Genomic DNA, 15775 nt, shown 5'->3' on the forward strand with positions numbered 1-15775 from the left:
CAGCGCACAGGAGGCAGCCACGTTTCGCTGCTGCAGAGACCAATGCCCTCATCAGGCACGCAATTTCCCTGTCATGCTGGGTTGGAACCTGTGAGGATGGAGGAGAAAGAAAGAAAGAAAAACAGAAAAAGAGAAAAAAAAGAGACAAAAATGAGAATAAGAGAAAAAATGAGGAAAAGAGAGAAAAATAAGGAAAAAGGAGAAAAATGAGAAAAATGAGAAAATGAGAAAAAAAGAAAAAGGAAAGAAGAAAGAAAGAAAGGAAGAAAGAAAAAGAAAGAAGAAGCAGAGGGAGGAGGAGGAGGAAGGCAGCTGGGCATCTCCCACGCAGGGCAGGGCAGGGGGCCGGAGGAGGCGCCGCGCGTCCCCGCTCCGCCGTGAGTTGTGGCGCGGTGGGGGCGGCGGGCCGGGCTGGGCCGGGCCGGGCGCGGGAGGAAGCCGCCGGGAGCAGCATCCCGCCGGGACGCTGTAAACGGGCTGTAGAGTCGGGACTCGCGGGCGCTTACTGAGTTTAACGGGAGGCGCACGAAGGGCGAAAGCGCCCGCCGCTAACGGCCGCGCCTCAGAGGCATCGCCGACCTGCGCTTTTACAGCTGGCGACACGCGGTGGCTCAAGACAATAAATACAGTGTCTTGGACCGGGAGGTGTGGGGAGGAGAAAAAGCAAAACAAACAAACAAAAAATAAAATAAAAAAGGAGGGGAGGACAGAAAGATAAAGCTGGTGTTTTAAACCCGCACGGGTTTAACGGCCGGCAACAGGTGGCTGCGGCGGCCGGCGGGTTTACGGCCAGGGTCTGCCGGGGGAGCAGCAGCGGCGGCGGGCTGGGGGAGGCCGGGGGAGATCCCGCGGGTTACGCCGGCAAGGGGGAGGCGGACCGGCCGTGCGGAGACCGCCCTCCTCGTCCTCCTCCTCGCCGTCGCCGCTGGCGGCCCCGCCGCCCCCGCGCTGACAGGGCCGCGCAGCCGCGCCGCGCCGCCCGCCTACAAGTCCCGTCATGCCCGGCGCCGTCGCGGCTGTTGCCGTCGCGGCCGCTCGCGCCCCCCTCCCCCCCCCCCCCCGCCCGGAGCTCTCCGCCCACTGCCGGCGGCGCAGGCGCAGGGGAGGCGGCGTCCAGGGCAAGTCTCCCTAATGTAAGATGGTGGCCGGGCTGGCAGCGGAGCGCCCCGAGCTCGGAGATTACCCGTCTCTCGCCTAAAGGTCGTTGGAGGAGCCGCCGTCGCCGTCGCGCCCGGCCCGCCGCTGCCACAGGTCCCGCCCGAGGAGCGCCGCGGCGGCTTTCCTATTTTTTTCTTTCTTTTTATTTTTTTTTCTTTGCCCTCGCCCGCCGCCCCGTCTGCTCTCTTCCCTCGCCGTCCCTCTCCTTCCCTCCCCACCCTTCTCACCTCTTCTCCTTCCCCGCGCACACACACACACTCACCCACCCGCCGGCCCGGCCCAGCGCGGCTTGGCTCGGCCCGGCCCGGTCGCCGCGCCGGGCAGCGCAGCGCGAGGCAAAGCCGCGCACACACACTGCGCGCTGGGCAGGGACGAGGAAGGCGGGTGAGTGCGAGCTGAAGGCCGGGCCGGGGAAGGAAGGAAGGAGGGAGGGAAGGAGGGAGGGAGGGAGGGAAGGAGGTGGGGGGGGAGCCGGGCCGCTCCGCTTACGAGAGCGCCGAGGCCTCGTTGGGACGGTGCAGGCCTCAGCCTCCCCCCCCCCCACCCCCCTGTGCCAGCCCCGCCGTGCGGGCAGCGACCGGGCCGTGCGCCGAGGCCGCGGCGGAGGCGACCGCTCCCGGGGGGCGGCGGGGAAGGGGGCTCCCCCCGCCCCGCGCCGGCTCCCCGTGGCTCTGCTCCCGGGCGGAGGGAGCCGCCAGCCGGGGTGGTGGTGGTTGTTGGGGGGGGGGGGGGAACGCCGGTGCCCCCCGAGCCGCCTGCCCGTCGGCGGAGGCCGGCGCCGCCGGCCTGCGCGATCGCGGCGTGATTCACTTCGGATTTGCGTGGAAATTTCCTCTCTCCCCTTCCTCCTCCTCCCCAAAGCTAAGGCTCCATTTGTTCTTATGATTTGCACTTTTTTTTTTCTCTCTGAAAGAGAGCGACAAACAGATGGTAAATGGCAGCCTCTTGTTTTCCCTGTTATTTTGGACAGTCCATGTAACCTCTTGAGATTTGTCTGCTTGTAAAATAATCGATATGTAACTTTCTGTCTCCTACTCGCAAAATATTAGCAACTCGTTCCATTTTGTGGGTTAGCAGAAGCAGATGACAGGGCTGTGTAGGAGCTCTCATCCTGCTTCCAGTGGCTGTCGTAGGGCTCTACCTGCCAATCTCAAAGTGAGCTGCTGCTGTTTTCATGTGTACAGTAAAAGGGGAGGGAAAATACCCTAGATAATTATCCTAGAATGCTTTGTTATTGCACCTGAAAGCATTTAATTGTCCATGGCTTGTATATTTGTGTCAGTATGGTAATGTTGAATACATAGTTCACAGGAGAAGTAATTCTCTTTAGAGTGTATGTTAATGTAAGCAGAAACCATTAGCTAGTTAAAGCTGTGGAAACTCTAGGCCTATAGATGTTAGCTTGCTCTTACCCAGAAGTTAATGTTGGCAAATTGCGTATTTACTAATCCTGTACGGATTTCTAATTCACTGTTTTAACTGTCTGTATTTTGTTTTAGTTTTAAAATGTCTGGACTGAAGCATCCACATATTTTGACTTCGTATTCGCGTAAGCATAATGACTGGCATTAACTAGAAGATAGACTAGTACTGAAAAATGACTGTGGAAGAATGAAATTCCTTCTGCCCTCTGTCTGTCCCCATTCTGGAAAAAAAAATACAGATTTATGAAAAGCAGGGAATAAACTAGCTGTTTGGCTTGAGAGAATGAATTGGATTCAGGTGGCTTACAAACACTCGAATGTGCTTCTAGTTTCTTATCTTTCTAATAGTACACTAAACTTGTGCATGGTCTAGGATTCAGATACGTTGTACCTTTAGGTTTGGGGATTCTGTGATGGAGTTTCTGTTTCATAAACAAGATGAACACATGCAAGTGTTTAGAAATGCTTGGCAGTTGAAGTTGGCTGAATTGCAAGCAAAGTTCATTCTAGGGGAAAGGATTGTTTTGGAAAGGGGAATAAAATAATAAAATTAATCTTTGCTTTTAACTTGCATGCTTCTTCAGGTGCCTGTTTATTCGCATTTTAAATGATGACCCTTGGAAGGTCCTAACAGCTTTTCTGTTTAGAAAGAAAAGGGGGTGAGTGCCTTTCAAGGATAGTGCTCTGTTCAATAATTTGTTGATACTTTCTGAGTATCAAAAAATGTTGATACTCATGAGCAAAGTACTTTAGTGAGCAAGTTTAAGTTGCTACACAATGCTCACTAAATAAAAAGTTTGAGAAGTTGAGGAGAGAATAGGTACATGTGGCTTTTTTTTTTTAATTAAAACTATTCATTATTGATTTTGTCGTCTGTTGCTGTTCAGGAAAGTTAGGCTATTCTTTGCATGTTAAATGTTTTGAAATTACTCTGACCAAGACTTTAAATATGGGCCCTGAAGGCTTAACTTTGGCAACTGTTTTTCGAAATTTTGCCCAGCTCTCTGGAATAAATTGTTTCAAATATCTATGCTTACAAAACATATTATAACCAAGTGTCTGATCATAAAACTCTCTTTAGGCCTTGGACAATAAGTTCATCGTTCTGGTTAAATGAAGCTGATCTATAGGCTTTACAATATTGTACAAGGAACTTGATTGCTCTGTGAGACCACTAGATCAAGGATGCTTAAACTTTCACCTGGTGAATGTGTCATAGGTTGTACAAACCACCTTTTGTCCCACTTGCAGCAGCATAGTGTTGCTGTGCTAACTTGAGTAAATGCATATGTGAAAGACTGCGTAATTCACCTGCATTAATGTCCTGAATGCTTTAACTCTTTGAAGATCATGATGCTGTCTTGCTTCTCAGTCTGTACATCATATTTTTCTACCTACTTTATCACATTTTTATCAGATGGCAACAGTGTGAACAATTGGGGCTCTATGAATAAACCTTTCTTTGGGCCTCTTTTAGTCCTTGGACCATAGTCTGAGAATTTCTTTTCAGAGATTGGTTAACATTTTAACAATTGTAAACATCTAACAGACTTGGAAACTGAAGAACAGCAATAAATGGTTTAGCGTGGCTTGAGATGCAGCTCAGATCTTCTGGTGCTTACCTAAGCAAATTAGGGGGGCAATATACGGCTCTAGCAGGAAATTTGAATATAGCCTTCTCTGTAAGTGCAAGTATGTATATGTTTTTCCATTTAACTATTTGAATCAGTTAGATGAGTATTTTCAGTGAACTTGGTTTTGTTCATACCAGAAACTTTGATCATATTTTTGGTTTTGTTACATAGCATTTTTCTTACACAAGCTCAAACTGATTGAAAAGTGGATCTCAGCATTTTCTTACTTCAGAATCATATGAGAATTGCTATTAATTTAGTGAACATTCAGAATTCATGTTCTTGACTTCTTTGGCTACCTTTTATCTACTAGTAGACCAGTCTCTCCAGCTTACGGGAAGAAATTACTTTTTTTTTTTTTTTTTTTTTTTAACTAGTGATTTCCACAGAGCAGTAAGATCAAGCAATTCATTTTTTTTTCCTGCCTGTTCTAGGAATGTGGCAACTGCAAGGCATTTCTTTCATTTAAATGGAGCCTAGAAGTGCTTTCTAAATGCATATGCACAAAATAGTTTGTGTGTACGCTTTTATGCGCATGCTTTAAAAACTTGAGTAAGCTTACATCCGAATCTGATAGGAGAGTACAGGCAAAGAGAGTGACATTCCTTTTCACTGCTTCTTCGTGTTCTCTAAAAGCTATATGCTACATCTTTATTGTTAGGAGAATATCTTAGGATTAATTTCATAATGATTACTCAGTCATTTATATATTTTTATTAGATATTTCACCTCTTGCTGTTTTTCAAACTGGGGAAAAGTAGATTGGGTTCAGTGTAAAGGAGATTCTGTGCCTTTTAATCACTGATTTAAAATGAAGATGGATGTAGAGACCAAGCAAATGTACCACTGAACTTGAGAAATAGAGCTTAGCTCTTGGCTGAGCTTGTTCCCACAGCAATGGTTTTGATCAGGACCTGTTTTCTTGTGAGGCAAGAAAGCAGAATTTCAGACTGCTGTGAATGGCTTTCTTGCATGCTGTAATCCCAGCATCACTTTCTTCTACCTTGCTGCTATCTTGAGAACACTAGATACCTAATATGAAATGTGTATGGGCTGTTGTAGCACAAGTCCTTGGACTGTGTGTTCATCTGGGCTTTGAGTCTTTTATACTCAGTTTAACAGTCCATGATTTCTGGAAGGTAACATAAATACAAGATGCAAGATTTTGCAATTCTTACTAGCATTAGGAATTTACTGTTTTTCTTTAGAGACAAAGTGTGTGTATAAAAAGAAACTGTAACAGTGGGAGAGTACTTCCCTTTCTTGACTTTGAACTTCTACTAATGAGTTCTTCAGATCTTGAACAGTGTGACAGGAACTTTGCAGGAATGACCCCAAAAATGTGACAGGAGTAAGTGAGAATCTACTTCAGTTCTCAACTAGTGCTTCATCCCAGAAGTTACTTCTGTATGTTTTTAGGCCTTCTTCACAGTGGACTGCAACCTCATCTCATGTTTTGGACTACTGAACTCTAATCTCCTTCTTGCTGAAGAACAGCACTAAACAGGAGGGGCGTTTACTTTTCCAAGTTCTTAAATCTTTCCCTGTAGAAACCGTTTAATACAGAAAACTGGTAACTAAAAGGGCAGCAATCTCACTGTGTAAAATAAGATGGGAAACTTTCTATGCTGTATATTTTAATGCATGTGGAAGAGTGAGAAGCTGGACAATTTGCTTCATAAACACTGAGCACATCCGATTCTTTTTATCAGAAAGCAGGTTACATGTGTTTCAGTTTAAGATCTCTATTACTAATGTAGATTTAATGTGAATCTGGCTTGGATGGTATATATTAACTTGAAATTGCATGATCCATGGGCTAAGACTCCTAGAAGCGTGAAATACTATACTTGCCATTGGAGTGGTTTTATTACCTCTAATTCTATTTCCTATTATGTGTTACGATAACTTTTTTTTTCTTTTAATGTTTAACAGAATTTGAATGTAGGAATGAATGGAAATAATTTAATGACTATAAATATGTGATTTTTGAATTACCTACCTGAGGGAGTTAGTGGTAAAAATGTTGATGAAGGCAATGTTCCAGATAGATGAGCATGTAGTGGCTGTTGCTCAGAGTTTCTGGTTTGCAATACAGCCTAGAAACTTAAATGGGATGAGGCAAGAACTGCACAGTGATGATCACTGGCTGTGTGGAGGAAGTGTTCAACTGTCTCTTCTTTTGTCTTTTGTCCAAATATAATGAAGATAGCTACATATAGCAGTAGCTGTACCTGTCATTTCCGGACCTGAAGGTTCACTGTGAGCTGCAGAAGTTTTCTTGGCTTGTTGAATCACTCAAAACTAGAAACTATTACTTTTCTTTGAATAGTTACTGCTTCACTGTTTGTAGCTTTTTGCTTCACTGTTTGTAGCTTTTCTCCCTTTTTAATGAATGAAATCTAGAATTAGTCAATTCTCATCATAAAAATTCTCATTCGTAAAAAGTGTCTTCTGAGAGCTCCTAAACCAGCATAAAATGAAAGGCCAAAATTTGTTAGGTTAAACTTGATATTTATACATCAACTAGCCATGTAGTTAATTTAACTGCATTTCCCCTGTCAGTGTAAATAGTAGCGGCCCCTAAATTGCTGGAGTTTTGCTAAAAGCTTTAGTGCAAATGAGAGAGAGAGAGAGAGGGAGGGAGGGAGGGAGGGAGACACCCAGTAACATTAATCCACTTTGACTGGTGACTTGGTCTTGCTGCCATTTATCATGTAGCTGCTCTTCATCTGAAGTAGCTCACCTGCACATGTTTCTGTTGATTGTTTAGCAAATTGAACCCTCTTTACTAACCAGGTAAGTTTTGCTTTTACAAAACTTCTTCCTATGTTAAGGATCAAGGAATTTATAACTGAAGAACCGTGTCTGAGATACTGTAGCTGCTTCTTGTCCTTGGAAGTTTCTTTGCTAATACTTTTATTTAGTTAAAGCATATATTTAATGTTGTGACTTCAGAGTTAGCAGCAAACTGGTTCTAGAACATCAGATACCAAGTTTGAAACTAGAGAATGACCACTGGTTTTCTTTTTACATAACATTTGGTGCACTTTAAAAATATGGAAGGACAGCTGGGGAATTCAAGAAAATGCCATCTCTTATAATAATTGTCAAGATGTCTTCTGCATAGATAGTTATCTCAGTGGATTATAATTTCATTTTTGCTTTGTATAGTAGTTATAATTGTAAATTCTTTAGGCTTATATATATTTTAATTGAGTAGAAACAAGCAAACATTTGTTTTTCTATGTGGGTAATTTGGTAGGAAGAGGTGAGAGAGGCAGGCTCCTTTCAGCATTTATAGTATTGTAGTCAGCTGTGTTTAATAAATGAGCCACTTTTTGGTTGAGGGGAACAACCAGCTGCTGTTTCTACTGTATTTGGAGCATACCAATCCAGAAAGAATGGCAAAGGTAACTTCAGGAGAGGTGCGTGCTTTTTTTCAAGAAAAGCTTAGATTTGATAGCCAACATTTCATTCTTTTAAGCCAGTCATTTGAATCTCATATGGATTCCTGTTAGTTTGCATCTTACGGGGGCTTAGACTTTTCCGTCCCAAGAAACGGCACGTAGCTCCTGTTGATCAGTAAGAAACTCAGAACTATCCACTATTAGTGTAAATGCTGTGGCTTTACTCGGTGTTTGCTTGTTTTGTTTTATTGATGTTGCTCTAGGATATGCTGGGCAAATGAATTTGCAGTGAACTTGAACAGTGAACTTTTTTTTTCATAGCATACATTTGTCATAGTCTGACAGATTATTTGTTTGGGATTTAATTTAACACTCTGCACCTTTCTAGTGGCTCCTTAACTTTACCTACCTGAATTCTACACAGTAGAGGTGGTAGTAGAAGGAATTTATTTAGGGGAAGGAATTTATTTAAAACCATTACACATCCTATTCTAGTTGCGGAAATGTGTGTTCTGATGCTCTACTTTTGGATATCTTACTACATTGTTTGTTTCTTACTAGAATATTAGATTATTCTTCATTTTCCACCCAGCCTTTTTGGAAGATGACCCAAAAAACTGTTTCCCCAGGATACTTTGTAATGCTTTTCCTTTCCCTTTAAGACAATTGTTTTGTACGTTACTGTCTCCAAAATTTGTTTATTTTACAGCATCTAGGATATCTTTAAGCAGTTACTTGGTCTCTTCCACAAAGAGATAAAGGTGCTTCCCTGCATGCAGTCCTGGCCTTTTTTTGCCTTGTTACTGTACAACAAATATGTATTTGCCTGATCAGTAGAAGCACAGCATTGTAGCTTCTGTACAAGAGGTGTGGGAGGTGAGATCTATAATCCGAATGGATACTGCGCAAAACATCTACCTTCTAAATTTCTAGTAGTTGCATAGAGTAAGTGATAATCATTCTTCCATACTCTGAAGTTTTGCTATGCTTCTAAGATAAATGTACAAATGGCTAAATGAGTCTTTTAGTCTTAAATATGAAAGATCATGAAACAGTGGTGATGGTGTATGCAGTTCAGTTTGTTTTTAACAGTAACGTATTCTTTTTACAAATACATGACAATACATGTCTATGATAATGCTGCAACTTGTGTTATATATTTTGATCAGTTTTCAGACTTGAGTATGTACAAGTAGTTATGCCTTTAACTTGTGAATTCTTACAACTTTATCCTATCAGGGATGCAACCTTCACTTGAAGGCAGTGATGCAAGATTCTTATCTGGAGTCTTTGAACTCTACTATTTAGTCATAGTAAAAACCAGCTTTTGAATAATTTAAGGGCATCTCTAATTCCTGTCCCAAAGAACTGAACTTAGTTCATTATGATTCCTACCCTTGGGACAGTCTTCTGATTGTAATTTCAACCTTTATCTTCATTTGTGTAGATTTTAGAATTTCTTAACTTTATTTCTCTTTTATCAAAGCTTAGTGTATGTCAGCTATAGTTGATAATTTCTGAGAGTTGTTACCTAAGATACTTAGGCTTGTGGAGCTGAGCTTTGTTTCATACTGTTTTTTATGATGACAATTTTATTGGCTAAAACCCTCCCACTAAATTAAGTGTAATCTTCCACTTCCTGAAAAGTATATTGTATAGAGAACTATGGTATAAGCTCAAGTGGTAAAATGACTAGGAATGGAGTGGCTACTTCTGAAATTAATTTCACTCTGAAATTTCTCATATTTCTTCTTCGTTCCTCAGCAATGTCTTCAAGGTGTGTAAGAGTCTGAAATACAAGCCAGGCAAAAGTGAGCATGGGGGAATAGAGTTCTTGTTGTTGTTCTGCTTAAGTTCTTGAGATGCTTCCAGTTATACATCTGTGGGGCTTTTTCTTCACAAAGTAAAACTCCAGGGTATCTGTTGGCTTCTTAAAAGTGTGACTGTGACTGCAACCAGGTGGACATTTGTGCTAATTACTATTGACTAAAACCTGTCAGTGAACCTTTCTGAAGCTGCATCCTACTCTTTTCTATGTCCTAAGCAGATGTAAGCAAGATACTTGTGTAACTTTGCATACTTAAACCCAACTTTAAGCCAATGCTATTTTTCCTCATCCAATAGAACTGATAGATAATTGATTTGTTGATCTTGCATTTTGATTGAACATGCTTATATTTTTATCCAACTCACTTCTCTAAATTGCTTAAAAAAAAAAGATATTGTTGTGATTAGATTTTCTTTTTTTAAGTAGAATTCCAGATTTTCAAAGAGTCTTTGGTAGTTTCAGCATAAAACAAGAGCTGAGGCAAAGGCTTAATTTCCAAACGCTTCTGGAAAGTGCCACAAATTTGGGCACAATGTTTGCTATATTTGCAACCAACATTACCCTCCCAATGTACTTGCAGATAAAGGAAGCCAAATTTCTTCTATTTATATGTATTTATATTTTTTCCATCAGGCTTTGCAGTTAATTGCATTGCAGAGACTAATGTTTCATAGTTGCATGTGCACACTTGAGAAATACCAATATAGTCACGTAAGCATAGATTTATATATCAATTTAAAGAAAAAAATGCTTTTATATGTTAAAGTTCTACTATCACTTTTTAGATGCTTAGATTTAAATATTGAGACCATTATTTTGAAGTGACATTTTTTTATATTCAAGAATTGGTCTAGTAAAACTTGGGTTTTAGCACTGAATACTGCAAATTTAAGCTTCGTTTAGAAGTCCAAACACATTTTGTAACTTTCTTATATAGTCGATGGATATATTCCATTGGGCAAAGCTAGGTACTATTTAAATGTTCATAGGATCGAGGCCTTAACTTTAGTATTTTGTTTTCTGCCTTGAGCACTGTATAAATTCAAATCAGTTCTAATACATTACTGTGTTGCCTTAGGTTTAAAGAGAAAATATGAGCAAGCTATTCATCTAATATTATTGTATCTCAAACTGGAAAGTGTTCCTTTGCCTGTGGCTTAAAAACCAACTTGGCTACTCCTCTGTGGTGAGGGGAATATTGTCATTTTTTGCAAAAGTTGTTTCTTTTGTTCTCATGTGGCTGTAAAAACATGAAGAATGTGAATGGCTGAGACTGTTGAATCTGTGGACAGTTACTGTGCTGTTTCTTGGGTTTTAGAACAAGGTTGAAGAGACTGAGCAGTTTTTCTCCTACTACACAATTCTTGTCAACTCCTGAAGAATTCAGAATAAATTTTTAAGCAAATGCAAGGCTTTTATTTGTAAGAATTAAAAATAGAGGCTGAATGAGGAATACAGACGTTTCTCTGATTTATTTGCTCCCCTTCAGCTAGGGATGACAGTGAGGAGGTGGGTTTCCCAGGGAAATGTGCAGCTCTAAAGAGAAGATTCTTTTTTTCTGTTAATGAAGCATCACTGCTAGCTTCAGCATCTGTATCACTCCTCATTCCTTTGAGAAAGGAAGTGGAGGGGAAGGGTGCTAAATTATTATTAAGATGTCTGAAGTAAATCTTAGGATGTATCACTTCTTTCCTGTCCCCTTGAATCCCTCATCTTTGAGGTTATTGACTAGTTATGTTATAGACTACCCTGTACTTAACAATTTCTTATTTCACTTGCTTTACCCCAGAGCGAGTGTCCGTGATTCTGTCCTGAAATATCTTCCTATTATTGTGATAAAGAATTCATAGGGCTGGATGGAGTATTTGGTTAATCAGTGTAGGATCTTTTTTGCAATAGCTTGTAACTGTCACTGAATCAGTATACCTTCCCAGAAATACACTTCAAACAGTGGAATGCTTATGGGTATTTTCTGTGTTCACTTTTCTCACTGTCTGTATTAGCTTACTGCTTGAGACATCAGCTGTAGTAATGACCTCTTGCTCTCCTTTCTAATATACCTATTCCCCTCCTCCCCCCCCCCCCCGTCAGAGTTTTGGGGTTCTTACTTGCTTCCTGCTATATATTCAAGTATATATAAACCTCTAAAACTTCTACTCTATCCAGCACAACTGTCATTTAAAAAAAAAAAAAAACTAGAATTCATCTGTAAGGATGCTTAAAAACACATCTACAGGCTGGACATGAAATGTTTTCTCTAGAATTGTCCAGTGTCCTAGAGAGTGATTATGCTTTGCCTTTCAAGGCTCACTACTACTAATCCCAGCTTGTACTGGAGCAGGTTTTAGTATGAAGTCTTAACTCCTGCTGTTCTTTCTGTGGAGATGAAGGACTGAAGATTAAAAGCCAGGCTATGATTCAAAGTAACATTGTAATGTAAGACTTTAAATATAGTGGATGTGTGTGAGAATTGCAGGTTTGTTGAAGTTCTATCAGTTCATATGCTACCATTATCACTTTTGGGCATCCCAGTACAAGACATGGATAAACTGAACTCTAGTTTAGCAGAGAGCCACCAAAATGGTGGGGATCTGTAACACTTACCTGGTGAGGAGAGGTGAAGGAAGATGCTTCAGCATAGAGAAAAGGACGCTCTGGGCAGGGGCAGGAAGTAATAGCAACCTTTTGGTACCTGCGAGAGGGTTATTGAGAGGACTTTTATAGCAGTGCATGGTAGGAGGATAAGAGACAATGGGCATAAATTAAAATGATTTGATATAAAAAGAACCTTTTTCACTGTGGAGATGGTCACTGGAACAGGTTACTGGAAGAGGTTATGCAACCTCCATCCTTGAAAGTTTTGATACTCCAACTGGATAAAACCCTGAGCAAACTGGACTGATCTCATTGCTCCTGCTTTGAGCAGCAGGTCGACTAGAAAGCTCTTGATCCCTGTTAGCTGGAATTATTCTATGATTCTATAGCAAAAATTTTAAAATCTTCTACTTCCTGAATATGACGTTTTCCATGCCAAAGGCTGGTTTTAGACTATATTAAAAGTGTTAATGCAGATAGTGCAAGTTTGCAGGTTCAGTGGGGGAAAAAAAAATAGAGATACTCTTTGAAGTAAACACTTAAGCTCATGGGTGTCATACAGACCATTGCAGAACCTCTTGCACTCGCTAAGGTGTTTTTTTAAGTTTGGATTGTTTGCTTTATTAAAAAAAAAATAGTGATGAAATTCTCAGAGGTAAATTAACTTTTCTGTACACTGTCCATGGTACTGCAGGTACATTCTCTGCCTTTCAGCAGCTATTGCAAGTCTGAGAATGTGTTGGAATAGAAGTTTTAGTATTGAAATTGGGGTAGTATTTTTTTTTTTTTTTTTTTTTTTTTTGACGAAGAAGAATTTCTTTTCATTTGATCTTTGGGCTAGATACTTATGTTCAAAGCATCAGGAATAGTAACAGAACTATATCTGTATAAATACTAGTTACTGTAACTTTTTTTCTCAGCAAGTCAGAGAAACTGAACAGACTTAATTTCTGTTGGGTAGAAGTATAATCTTACAGTAGATAATCCAAAATAACTTCTGCAGCTTGTAATTGCAGGTACATTGTGGTTCAACTTACAGCAAAACTTAGTCTCAATTTTCTCTTAAAGTAAAATCTTTGGGTGTCTTGCTATGCATCAGCAGGATTATGAATCAAGTCCTGAATAAAAGACAAAACTTAGCTGCTGAATATAATTATGGTAGTTCATAAATTCTGCAGTGTCTCCTGTGAGAATGCAGAGAATGAAGGAAATCTGGTCATGATGCCTGAAACTCATTTTCTTCTGGTTTGTGCTGTATCTACTGATAGTATTCTTTACTCTAGGTTTTACAGTTACTTTCTCAAAGTTAATTTTGGGTAATTTAAGTGTTTTTAAACTAATCTTTTGTTATGTTAGAATTGCTGTTAGATGAGACCTCAAGGATAGAGAATTTTTTGATGTTCTGGTTACTTCTGTTTGCTTTAAAAACAAAGCACTGGACAGTAATTGCTCTTCATTACTTCGACTCAATCTTGTGCAGGTTTAGTGGCCCTTGCAGGCTACAATGAGTTATGTACTAATGAACTAATGTGAGTATTTATAAATATACTGGATGTTTTACAATATCCCATGAAAGTATATTTGAGAGAACTCTTTTAGTATACAGCAGTATTCTTCAGTTCTTTTTCCATCAAAACAAGTATGGCATGAATAATATAACTGTGTAAGTGTACCTTAATTCTGGTGCATAGGAAATGAGAATGCAATTCATTCTTCAGGTTGACCTTGTTTTGGCTTTTCTGCACAATTGTTAATTTACTGTGGTGTGGGGAAATAGGACAAGTGCGGATCTGGACTCTGGCTGACAGATGTAATAAGTACTTTACATATCTTGGTCACCACTAACCCTGAACTAGATCTGAACACAAGCTAGAAGGTTGAAGTTCTTAAATATTCAGTAGCTGCTGGAGAAATAAAGCTCTGCAAACAACGTAATTTTGGCTTTCTGCTCTAAGAAATGCACAGAAAATGGAGAACAGGCTCTTGAGCTAAATATGTTCAGTATTTCAAATGAAAATTGGCACAATTTCTTTTCTTTCAATTTGCTTCCTATGTAACTTATCAGTGAATTACACTTGGCACTTTGACTCTTTTTAGATATATTAATATAAATTTGAAATAATATTGTCTTTCTATGTCTAAAATTGTAAATATAATTATTAGCTTGAGTAAGATTTTTTGGGGGTAAAGGGGGAGCTACTTATGCCATATAAGCAATTCTGCATTGTAATCCTTTTAGAGAGAGATAGTATAAGAGACCATTCTGAAAGATAAAATACCTTCTGAAGATGTGGAGGGAAGGGCTTAAGCAGACCTTGTCATCAATATATTTCATAGAGAGAAGTAAATTTCTAAGCTCTTTAAATTTAAGTGTGTGTCAGTTAATATATTTCCTGGGCAAAGCATGTTACCATAATGAATTCTAGCAATGCATGCTTGCAGTTTAGCTTAAAACACTTAAGCATTATTTACATATCCCTATGTAATGGATTTTGCCACTTATTCCGCAGATTTGTGTTGAACTCTGAGCAAAGACTAAATGTAAGTTTTTGGAAACGTGTTTAAGTAGGAAGCAAGTGTAGCTGAGAAATTCCACAACCATAATACTGCTCGTTATGGACACAGTGTGATGATTGTGTAACTGATACTTCAGGGATTTTTGAACCCCTTTAGACTGATGCAAGATGCTTATTTAGCTGTTCAGATGTATGCTGAAGGCTCTGTTTTTCTCCTACCTTGTCTGAAAAGATGTGAGTGTAGTGGATGAAGTTATGCTGGTGTTTTTTCTTGCAGTAGTGTCATGAAAGACACCTCCCACTCCATCAAACTAGGTATTGCTTTCCTCTGCTATGCTGTAGTGGACCTTAATCAACCTGATTTCAAAATGGCTTCTCTTTCCTTTCCTGGAGAATAACAGGGCAAATGAGTTTAAACTGTAATTTTTATGTGCACTTTTTTCAAGAATAGTTTTTACGTAAACTTCTATTCAGTTTTGAAAATTTCAGACACCAGAATGTTAGATCAGGTGCTGAATATCTTCAAGTACACTTATAATTTATATTAGTCAATGAAGACCGAATTTTGGAAATGGCAGATTTTATCTTCCCCTCTCTGCTTTGCTCTGAGCTGGCTGGAGCTGACACTGGGGACTGCTACAGATAATAAGGTTTCGATGCAGAGGCAGTATTTTGCTGTTAGAGTAGTATAATAGTTTCTTGTACAATTTGGTCTACTAAAAGGTTATCTCAGCCTACAAACCCTGCTTATGTCCTTCAACTATAGTGACTACTTTGGAGTAGGATTCAGAAGCTTACATGAGGTACGAGAACTTGGCTTCACAGTCTCTGCTGGCAGCCTTAGGGCTCCTCAGAGGAATGCAGCACTATAAGGCTGTATGCCTTTAGCGCTTATGCCTATAAGTCATCTTTCCCTCATTCTCATCTGTCGCCCTTCTGTGTCCTGATGTTTCAGAAAGGCTGCTATATGTATATGCCTGTAATGTTGCTACATTATATTCAGGTATAACAAAGTGACTTGTGATTTCAAGTAGAAGCACTTACTAGAATTAAGGTTTTCTATAAGGTGACCTTTTGAGTGAAATCTGTGTTCTTAATCCAGAGAAAGTATTCTGTGTGCTTTAGCATTTTTAGTCTTATAGCTGTTTGCCTCAGGGAAGGAGAAAACTCTGTAGTGGTGAGTGTCCCTTTAATAGTGCTTAGAACACTT

General features: G+C 40.2%; 1 protein-coding gene across 5 annotated transcripts in view; it reads left to right on the forward strand.

Moving 5' to 3' along the window:
- Positions 1-1123: 1123 nt before the first annotated feature.
- The window catches only part of CNOT4 (CCR4-NOT transcription complex subunit 4), an 81645-nt gene continuing 66993 nt past the window's right edge, over positions 1124-15775 (forward strand). For 4 of the 5 annotated variants that reach the window (XM_062586080.1, XM_062586109.1, XM_062586102.1 and 1 more), the window contains exon 1: positions 1124-1251. The gene's annotated coding sequence lies outside the window, so the exon portion shown is untranslated. Of the gene's footprint in view, positions 1252-1460; positions 1543-15775 lie in introns of those variants that run through there. The other variant, XM_062586089.1, reaches the window with a different exon arrangement.

Source organism: Rhea pennata, chromosome 1 (genome assembly GCF_028389875.1).
Source record: "Rhea pennata isolate bPtePen1 chromosome 1, bPtePen1.pri, whole genome shotgun sequence".
Lineage (NCBI taxonomy): Eukaryota > Metazoa > Chordata > Aves > Rheiformes > Rheidae > Rhea > Rhea pennata.